Source organism: Colobus angolensis, unplaced genomic scaffold (assembly GCF_000951035.1).
Source record: "Colobus angolensis palliatus isolate OR3802 unplaced genomic scaffold, Cang.pa_1.0 Scaffold262, whole genome shotgun sequence".
Lineage (NCBI taxonomy): Eukaryota > Metazoa > Chordata > Mammalia > Primates > Cercopithecidae > Colobus > Colobus angolensis.
Genome location: NW_012115844.1, coordinates 4982722 through 4993945, shown reverse-complemented (window position 1 = coordinate 4993945; position 11224 = coordinate 4982722). Strand labels below are relative to the sequence as shown.

General features: G+C 42.6%; 1 pseudogene; it reads left to right on the top strand.

Annotated features, from left to right (window-relative positions):
* The first annotated feature begins 10327 nt into the window (after positions 1–10327).
* On the top strand, positions 10328–10981 carry LOC105515541 (annotated as a pseudogene).
* Positions 10982–11224: the final 243 nt, after the last annotated feature.

The following is an 11224-nucleotide window of genomic DNA, read 5'->3' as shown; positions in this document are numbered from 1 at the left end:
CTTCTGTTCCAATTTCGCTACCCTAGTTCTTTCTCTTGTCTGATTGCTCTAGCTGGGACTTGCAGTATTATGTCAACCAATGGTGGAAGTGGACATCTTTGTATTGTTCCTGATCTTAGAGGAAAGACTTTTTTCCTGTTCATTATGATACTAACTGTGGATGTGTCATTTATGACTTTTATTGTTTTGAGGTATGTTGCTTCTATAACCAGTTTTTGTATGGGTTTTATCATGAAGGAAAGTTGAATTTTATCAAATGCTTTTTCAGCATCAGTTGAAATGATCATATGGTTTTTGTCCATTCTGTTGATATGACACCACATTGATTTGCATATATTGAACCATTCTTGCATCCTTGGGATAAATCCCACTTAGTCATGATGAGTGACATATTTAATGTTAATTTTGGTTAGCATTTCATTGAGATTTTTTTGCACCTCTTTTCACCAGGGATACTGGTGTGTAGTTTTCTTTTTGTTGCATCTTTGCCACATTTTGGTATCAGAGTGGTGCTTCACAGATTGAGTTCGGGAGGAGTACCTCCTCTTCAACATCTTAACTCCAATCTATAATATAATAAACCTATTCTCCTTATTTCACTTTAAAAAAAAAACACCACAGATAAACCATTTTTGTTATTTTACATGGCCAATTGTTACCAATATGATTGCTTGCATTGCAGCCCATTCTTCTGTCACTACTTTTTTTGAGGTGTATCCTTTAGAATTTGTCCTAGAGAAGTTATGCTGGTGGTAAATCCTTTTTGCTTGCCTAAAAAATCTAAGATGTCAGCATCCTCATACTATAAGAATACTGGCATAGGTTCTTCAGGTTGAAGGGAAAGAATACCAGAGGAAAACTTGAATCTTCAGGAAGGAATGGCATCAATGGAAATAGTAAGTATGTTGGAAATTAGATTGTTATTTTTAATTGACAACTAAATAGTAAAGACCTTTTCTTCTTGCTTTAAAATACACAGTACTCTTTAAAGCAAAAATTATTATTGTCCTATGAGGTTTAAAATGTATGTTGACATTACACACACAATAAATATAGCAAAAAAGATAGTGGTGGGTAAGTGGATACGTATTTACAAGATTTCTACATATTATGTAATAGGCCTAAATACCAACTCTAAGTAGACTGTGAAAAGTTAAGGATAGATATTGTAACTCCTAGAGCAACCACTTAAAAAGTGCAAAAGGATATTGTTAAATTGTCAATAGATAAATAGAATCAATTTCATAAAAGCTCTCAGAAAATAACCCTGTAGAGAGACTGATATCACAGGACTTAATTTCTCCCTACTTGGTTTTTTCTGTTTGAACACACCTATTGTCATTAAACTAGCTTTAGAATCGTTGTTTTGAGATAGTATAGCAACATAGAACATATAATGGGAGGTGGGGGGAAGGCTGTACAAGGGCGTGACCCAGTGGACAAGAGTTTCTCATGTAGGAGGAAGACTGAAATAAACATCTCCATTGTCTTTAATACTCCTTTAATTCACAGAGGTGTAGTGTACCAACACTGAACTATAAGCCAGAAAGACCTAGGTTCTGCGTCAGCCACTTACTGCCTCTGTGACTTTCGTATTGCACTCGGCTTTGAGTTTCCTATCACTACTGTGAAGTTAATTCATGTCTCCCCTGGCACTCGGGATGACTTTCATAATACAGTGATACGATTTAAAATAGCTGACAGTTTATAAAGTACCACCAGGAAGCACTGAGGGGTCATGGAGCAATTTAGAAGTGAACAGCAAGTCCGTAGGCTAGAACTTTATTTTGACTAATTGAATACCGCCATCTGCTGCACAGATCTGGGAAATAGCAGGTATTAGATTTCCAGGAGGGAGGAGATTCCTTCAAAATAACAAAAGTTTGCTTGCTTTATTTCTTGTCCCTTTGACCTCACTTTCCAAGTGAAAAGACGCAGAATATAAAAACAAAAAGGTCAAAATAGCCTTGCAGAGGTCACTCTGACTTATACGAAAGGGTAGAGCTCAACTTTACAGGTCAGGTGGGATTTGAATAAGCCTCATGGTGAAAGGAAGGGATGGCATGAGGAGAACTAATAGGATCATAGTTAGCAGCCCTGAGGGAAACACTGGCCTGAAGGCAACCCTGAGTATGCTACTTCCCAGCTGGGTGCCGAGGTGAGGTCCCTGCATGTATAACACTGAGTGAGATAATAACGGTGGCAACCTCTTAGATTGTTGTGAGACTTAGCAAAATGAGCTATGTCTTGTTTTTAGGACAGTACCTGTTAGTACATAACAAATATTAGCTGCTACTGTTGTAACTCAGACTGGGAAGAAATAAAGGAAGTTGACTGAAAATTCACAAGCACCTTTGGAATAAACTCCATATTAGCCCCATTCTCCCAAACAGATCTGAAACAAGTAAGTGAAAGGAGTCAGGTGATGAGATTTTTCAGCTTCAGCAGAGTGTAAACACAGAATAACGACAGCAACAGTTACCTTTCAATGAGACTTTATGCACCAGATGTAGCTCTGTGTGTTACATGTATTAACTCATCTAATCTTGATATCAACTCAATGAGGTGGGAACTTTTAATATTCCCATTGTATAGATGAGGAAACAGGCACAGAGAGGGGCTAAGTGTATTCAAGGTCATGTGGCCAACGAATGACGAAACTAGTGTGATGATTAATTGCTAAGGCTAAGAGATGCCCAGGTGGCCGGTTGGATGTTACTTGTTAACTCTTTCTGGAAGAGATTAGCATTTGAACCCAGTAGACTGAATAAAGATCATCCTCACCACTGTGGGTTGGCATTGTCTAATTTCATGAGAGCTTGACTAGAACACAAAGAAGAAAAGCAAATTTGCTCTCTTCTTGTACTGGGCTATCCAGTTTTGCTCAGTGGCTCCTTTGGTTCTTAGGCTTTTGAACCCAGGCTTACTCACCACTGGCTTTCCTGGGGCTCCAGGCTGCAGATGGCGGATCATGGGACTTCTTGGTCTCTACAATTGTGAGTCAGTCTCTTCTCTTTCTGTATGTGGGTTCATACATCTAGCATCCATCTGTCTATATTCTGTTGGTTCTGTTTCTCTCGGGAACCCTAACGTGACCGGAATGTAAATGCATGGGATCTTGTCCCACATTTCCACTGTTTCGCTGCCATATGAACCATCAAAAACCAAACCTGTCTTCTTTTGGGGATGGTGGGAGTGAGGAGCTATAACTATATTATTACAGTTCTTTGCATGTTAAGCTCTATGCCAAATTTGTACAGAATCTGGCAACACACAGTGTAGCAGTGAGGATGACCAGAGGTCACTCTTGTCGCCATCTTGGCTTTGGTGGGTTTTGGCCGGCTTCTTGACTGGAACCTGTTTTCTCAGCAAGGTCATTATGACCTGTATCTTGTACTGACTTCCTATCTTATCCTGTGACTTAGAACGCCTTAACAGTATCTGTCTGGGAATGCAGCCCAGTAGGTCTCAGCCTTATTTTACCCAGCTCCTATTTAAGACGGAGTTGCTCTGGTTTAAATGCCTCTGACAAAGCTGTTTGTCTCAATGTTGTTTGTTTGCCTCAGTGTTGCTTGTTTGCCTCAAAACTGTGTGTACTGAAGCCACTCCTAATTTGGGTTTCTAGAGTTAGCAAATAAAAATACAGATGCTCGACCAGGCACAGTGGCTCATGCCTATAATCCCAGCACTTTGTGAGGCCAAGGCGGGGGGATCAAGAGGTCAAGGAGTTCGAGACCAGCCTGACCAACATGGTGAAACCCCGTCTCTACTAAAATTACAAAAATTAGTCAGACCTGGTGGTATGTGCCTATAATCCCAGCTACTCAGGAGGCTGAGGCAGGATAATTGCTTGAACCCAGGAGGCAGAGGCTGCAGTGAGCAGAGATCGTGCCACTGCACTCCAGCCTGGGCAACAGAGTGAGACTCCATCTCAAAAAAAAAAAAAAAAGCACAGATGCTCAGGTAAGTCTGAATTTCAGATAAAGAATGAAGTTTTTCTTTGATAGACCATGTCCCATGCAATATTTAGAATGTACTTATTTAGAACATACTAAAAAAAGTATTGATCTGAAATTCAGATTTAACTGAACATCTTGTGTTTATCTGGCAGCCCTACCTTGACTATATCCAGCAGGTGTGGTATGTTGCTAAAATTACCAGATGCGTTTCCTACTGAACACAGTCACATGCCTTGCTTCTCAAGCCTGACAATGAGCTGGGGCCCATAGAGTAAGTTCAGGCCAGAATGTCTCAGTTGCTTGAGAGAGTTCCAAATTAAAGTGAGTTGTGGGGAATATTCTAAACTTTTCAGAGTCAGTTCGGTGTGGTGATAGAAAGTAAGACTTAAGTGAGTTTAGTTCAAGGTATGCTAAGGCTTGGGAAAAGTGGCTTGCCCTCCCTGATGCAAGCATGGGGATGAGCGCATTACCGATGTCTTCCACGGCTTCAACCCTTCACCACCGCCTGGGGATTTCCCTCATCCTGCCTTTGTTCTATTCTTACTTGATTTAGTCTCACTTTGAGAAGCACATAGTTAAGTTATTTTCTAGGGAGCTCAGATATGCCCTCTGGCCAAGATTGACAGACAGTCCAGGAGGCCGTTCTAGCACCAGGCAGCTTAGTGTTAAGAAGAACGGTAGGTTTTAGGAATAGGAGGGCATAGTGGCAGCGTAAACTGTCAGAGGCAAGGTGGACACATGTAGAAATAGGCAACAAGGACAGAATCACAACCAGGAGGACTCACCTGTAGGAATCTATAGTGATAGTTAATACACCACCACCCAGTTGCTAGGGGCAAGTGAAAGAGATCAAATGAAATCCACAGGCAGACAGCCCGGGCAGCGCCTTGGGCCTAGTTAAAAGTTGACCCCGGACCTAACCGATTATGTTATCTATAGATTCCAGACATTGTAAAGACAAGCATTGTGAAAGTCCCTGTCTTGTTCTTTTTCTGTTCTAATTACCAGTGCATGCCATATATCTCTCAACTTCCTGAGCCCAGTATAAACACATCCCACCATATGTCTCCCCACCATATATCTTTCAACTCAAAGACTACCATATATCTCAACTTTAGAGAGACACAAAGTCCCCGATAAGGACACAGCCGTTTGTGAAAGCACGGAACCAATAGAAAACTGCTAAATGTATAAACTTAAAATGTTAACCAATTGTAATGCTGTAACCTAAAGAATTCCCTTGTTCCTCTGTAACCTAACAAGTCCTGTTTACATCGGGTTATAAAAAGCGAGCGCACGCATTGTTTGGGGCCCTCTTGCATGTTGTGAAACGGAGGGACCGAGTTCGAACTTGCAGTAAAGATCCTTGCCGTTTGGCTTTGACTCTGGACTCTGGTGGTCTTCTTCAGGGAATAAACGGTCTGGGCATAACATTTGGGGGCTCTCCGGGATTTCCCCAAGCCCACCAGACCCCTGGTCAACGGATCTACCAGGATCGATCTGCTGATAGGTGAGCCGGCTCGTCTCTGTTTGTCTGTGTCCGTTCTGAATCTGAGGCTCTCTGAGTCCGTTCTGAATCTGAGCCTCGTCTCTGTTAGCCTGGGCATAACACAAGGTCGACTGACAGCCAACAAAAAGTACCAATAGATTCATGAAAACTGAGACTGACATCAACCTTCCCAGTGAAAAGTCATGATTCTTAAGTTCCAGAACTGAGCCATTGATTCAACAGAGGCCTGAATCTCCTTGAGGAAAGACTCTGCAATAGGACAGGAAGTATATTCACTAATTTCTCAGTCCTTCCTCATAAGAAGTTACAGCCTTTTATCAACATATCTGTACACTGAGGGAAGGGAAATACCCATATCTTTCAAGGGCAATGGGATATAGGGTCTAAGAGGATGCTAAAACCATGAGGGCTAACATGCCTTCATGCTTCTTTCTTAGATTGGATGAGGTAAATAGAGGCCAGGTGGCAAACAGAGTCCTGGCCTAAATCCATTTCACAGGGCGTCAGTTTGTTCGTGGACTCACCTGTGTTGATTTTCCTGATCCCTGAGTGGATTGATCAGGATGGATATACTTAGTAACTGGCAGAACACTCACACTAAGTCCTTGAACTGTGGAGTACACCTATGTAATCGGAATAGCTAAGTGGAACCCTCTGAAGTTACCCAACCTCCAGGCCAAGACAGTAAATATACAGGAATATATTATGTAGGCTGCAATGGCAAGGAGTGCCATTGGAGTGCTGCGCTCAAAGATTTTAAGGAGATAGGGTTGCTGCTCCCCATTACATCTCCATTTCATTTGCCAGTTTGGCTCCTGAAAAAACCAGATGGCTCACGATTGATATAACTACTGTCAACTCCATCAAGTGGTAGCCTAATTATAACTATTATTATATTGTGGTTTCATAATTATCATAGATAATTATGACATAGCTTCTGCTACTTAGTATGTGGTCATTGATTTGGTGAATGTATTCTTTTCAATCCCATCAGAAGAGAGGATCAAAAGCTTTTGCATCCGCCTGGGATAGACAGTGGTACACAATCAGGGTCTTGTCCCAGGAAATTGTACTCTCCCTAATGCTTTCTCCAGCAATGTAGTTTAATGGCTGTTCTATCATCTGGATATTACACAGACTACTATGCTGATCCATTATATTGATGAAATCACGAAGATCAGACCTAAAAAGGAGAAAACAGAGATGACAGTGGAAGCCTTGATAAGGTATATGTGCACCAGTTGGTAGAAGAAATCCCTACAGAATTTCAGCAGCCAGCCAAATTTGTGAGGTTTTAGGGGAACAGTGGTTATTGCATCTTACATATACTTCCTATTGTAAATTAAAGGAACTATGAAGCCCTTCTGATTTGGAAAGATCATATCTCATGCTTGGGAATATTGCTGTCATCCACTAACTGGGTTGACTCTGAAGGCTGCCAGTTTTGCAGGGCCAGGAACAAGAAAGCAATCTGCAACAGATTAAGGTACAGCTCCAAGTAGCTCTGCCACGCAACTGGAAAATCTCATGGTGCTAGAGCAGTATCAGCATGCATGACCTGTTAGTCAGCCGCCCGTTTTTGTAAATAAAGAACTATTCGGTTCTCTAAGAAGTTTTCCTGTCTTTGTTCGAGGGCAATGGCTCTCAAATTTCAGTGTGTGTATGTATATGTATGTTTGTATTCCTCCTATTCAGAGGGCCTACAAATGCATGAATGGGGAGAGATGTGAAAGCCCTTTTTTTTTTTTTTTTAAAAACAATAGAATAACCCCTAATATAAAAGGAATGGAGTTCAAAATCAGCAGTGGATGCTGGGGATTAAAGTTTGAGATAATTACACAGTCTCAAAGTGTCCCCTGTAAGTTGCCTATTGATTATAGAGGGAAAAATAGTAGCTTTAAAGTGGAGCAACGTAACAGACACCACCTAAACAAATGATGAGCCCACCTGGTACCCTTATCGTGGTTTCTAAATGTCATTCCCAACTAAAAGGAAGCCTGTTATCTTGGAGAAGAGGCCAATTTCAGGATGAAGACAGGGACAAGATAAGCCTGGGGCCACTTGTCCAGAAGGTAATGAAGTGTTCAAAGAACGACGGCAATGTATCAAAAGCACATATAGGCCATGTTGAGGAAGGTCCCACTGGACAAATATCTGAACATTTTAAAGGCAAAATAAATGATGGCAGTAATGAATAACAGTCATCTCTTGGTTTCTGTGGGGTATTGGTTCTAGGACTCCCCATGGATGCCTAAGTCCCCCAGTAGGCCCTCTGTATCCTTGGGTTCCACATCTGTGGACTCAACCGACCACAGATCAAGTTCCCATGGATATAGAGGACATACTGGGTACATGTTAAAAAAAACCAAAAAACCACATGAATCCATGCATCTCTCTATATATAAATGATTAATTATATAAATGGGGAGAAGTAAAAGCTTTTTTTTTTTTTAAACAATAGAATAATACCTAAATATGGAAGAAAAGATGGAGTTCAAAAATGAGCATTGGATGCTGTGGACAGAAGTTTGAGATAGTCTCAAAGTGCCCCTTACAAAGTGCCTATTGATTACAAATGGGAAAATAGTAACTTTATAATGGAGAAACCTAACACATCACCTAAACAAACGATCAAAGCTAATACTAGCAATTTTGGAACAAATGAATGTCATGAGCCTTCTGATCAGAGGCACCAAGAAGGACATGCCATCACTTCTGGTGGAATCCTGCCATGCATAACCTGAATCAAATCATGAAGAAAACTCAGACAAACCCGAGTGTCTTTTTTTTTTTTTTTTTGACTTAAAAAAAAGGGACCTTTACTCTTCAAAATTATCAAAAGGAGAATGAGGAGCTATTCCAGATTAAAGACATGACAACCATACCACGTGATTCTGTACTGGCTCCTGCACTGGGCTGGGGGTAAGGGGAGCTAGAGCAGACATTGAGACAATTGATGGACATTTGATTAAAAACTAAGAATTAGATAATATCAGTATTAACTTCCCTGGGTTTCCTAACTGTACTGTGGTTATATGAGAGAACATTCCTATTCTTCAGCAAAAGGTTTTGATGTTTTAAGCTTAATCTCAAGTGGTTTAGAAAAAAATGTGTGTATCCCCATTTGTGTTTCTATGTGAATATGAATATACATTTACACAGAAACAAAAGGGGAAAGGTAAACAACTGGTGAAACTGGGCAAAAGCTATATAGCATTTATTATACTATTGATGTAATGTTTCTGTAAGTCTAATACCATACCAAAATGAAAAGCTTGGAAAAGACTACAAAAGAAGAATGAGGAGACTACGGGAATGCAAGATGACAATGCAATGGTCCGGTGGGTCACAGTAAAGAGCCAAGACTTTGCTCAGTGGAGCCAGTAATGGGTTGTAGGTTGGGGATATTTTGGAGAGATGACTTTAGCCATGATATACAGGAGGAGGAAGATTGGAGACCTGAGAAACAGTTTAAAACAGTAGCAGCACCAACAACAAACTTATGAAAAAGCCTGGGGACTGATGGAATTTAACCCACATAAGCATCAGCACTTCTCACTGTGAATCCTGATCGTGTCCCTTTATTCCTGAAAAGCTGAAGTAAGGAAATGTACTCAGTAAATCTTGACTAATCCATATCCATCTGTTTATGGACATCAGGAGAGTACTGGTGTGGCTTGCTCAGTGCTATGTAGTAAACAAACTTCTAACGGACAACAGACTCTCACTCTGCTGCCCAGGCTGGAGCATAGTGGCACAGTCATGGCTCACTGCAGCCTCATTCCCCCAGGCTCAAGGGGTCCTCCCGCCTGAGCCTCCCCAGTAGCTGGGACTACAGGGCATGTACCACCATGCCCAGCTATTGATTGACTGATTGTTAGAGATGGAGTCTCACAATGTTGCTCAGGCTGGTCTCTAACTCCTCCTGGGTTTAAGCCATCCTCCTGTCTTGTCCTTCCAAAGTGCTGGGATTACAGGTGTGAGCCACTGTACCCTGCCAGTAGTAAAATATTAACCCTATTTCTGGATGACCAGACCGAGGCATAGTTCATTTACCAAACTTTCATTAGGAATTGAGTTCTTGACCACCTGGAACATTTTCCCTGGGCCTTTGTGGGTATTTATCCTAGAGGATACGCTGCTTTGGGTGGGTTTGTGGTTTAGGAAAGAACCCAACTGGAACCAGGTCTCCTGGGGCCATAAGGCCCTGCTCTGCTTAGCATCTCCTACCAGGCCGGATTCTCAACTCTTTGTAAATCTTAGTCATCTTTCTCTGCTACTCTCATTTCCAAAGTGGAGATAAATAATAGCACCCACTGGTCCAGCGCGGTGGCTCACGCCTGTAATCCCAGCACTTTGGGAGGCTGAGGTGGGCGGATCACCTGAGGTCAAGAGTTCGAGACCTGCCTGGCCAACATGGTGAAACCCCGTTTCTGCTAAAAATACAAAAGTTAGCCGGGCGTGGTGGCAGACGCCTGTAATCCCAGCTACTCAGGAGCCTGAGGCAGGAGAATCGCTTGAACCCGGGTGGCAGAGGTTGCAGTGAGCCAAGATGGCGCAATTGTACTCCAGCCTGCGGGACAAGAGCGAGACTTCCTCGCAAAAAAAAAAAAAAAAAAGCAGCACCCACTGCAGAGGTTTGCTCTAAGGATGAATTGAGATGAATAAATGTAACACAAGTGGAAAAAAAAGGAGTTGGGGGTGGGTGGGGCCGCAGGGCCCCGAAGCTGGGTGTGGGTGGGGCGTGCCCGCCCGTGCTTGCCCAGCTACGGAGAGAGGCGTGGCAGATATGGGGCGGGGCCTGAGTGTGCCTGCGTCGCACCACTCCAGGAGGCGGAGGCTATTCCCTGGAGGAAAGATGGGCGACAGCGAGGCAGCAGAGGAGACTGCCTTTATTGTTGAAGTAAGCAACATTGTAAAAGAGGCTATAGAAAGGATAATTGGGGCCGGGCGCGGTGGCTCTCACCTGTAATCCCAGCACGTGGGGAGGCCAAGGCAGGCGGATCACAAGGTGAGGAGTTTGAGACCAGCCTGGCCAAGATGGTGAAACTCCTTCTCTACTAAAACTACAAAAATTAGCCGGGCGTGGTGGCGGGCACTTGTAGTCCCAGCTACTCATAGGGAGGCTGAGGCAGGAGAATCGCTTGAACCTGGGACGCGGAGGTTGCAGTGAGCTGAGATTGCGCCATTGCACTCCAGCCTCGGTGACAGAGCAAGACTCTGTCTCAAAAAAAAAAAAAAAAAAAAGAAAATCACCATTGGTGGTAATGTTTGTCAACACAGCAAAGTGAACCAGTGGACCACAAACGTGGAACAAATTTTAAGCCAACTCACCAAGCTGGGAAAACAACTTAAATACATTGTGACCTGTGTAATTATGCAAAAGAATGGAGCTGGATCACGCACGGCAAGTTCCTGCTTCTGGGACAGCTCTGCTGATGGGAGCTACACTGTGCGATGGGAGAATAAGACCATGTACTGCACTGTCGGTGCCTTCGGACTGTCTACTTGACATGCCAGTCCATCCTATAACCTTTCTGCTTTTGTCTCTAGTTAATCTTCTAACCACCAGCCATGAATTCAATGAACTCCTTTCTCATTCTCTTTAAGTGTGTTTTGTGGCACTCTCAAAAACCAAATGACTGCACTGTGATGTGAACCGCACCCAACTGCAGCCTGCGTTGCCACTTGTCTTAATATGACAACTTATGTCTAACTCTGAGTATTTCTTTTCAAAGGAGCTAAAATCTGAAAT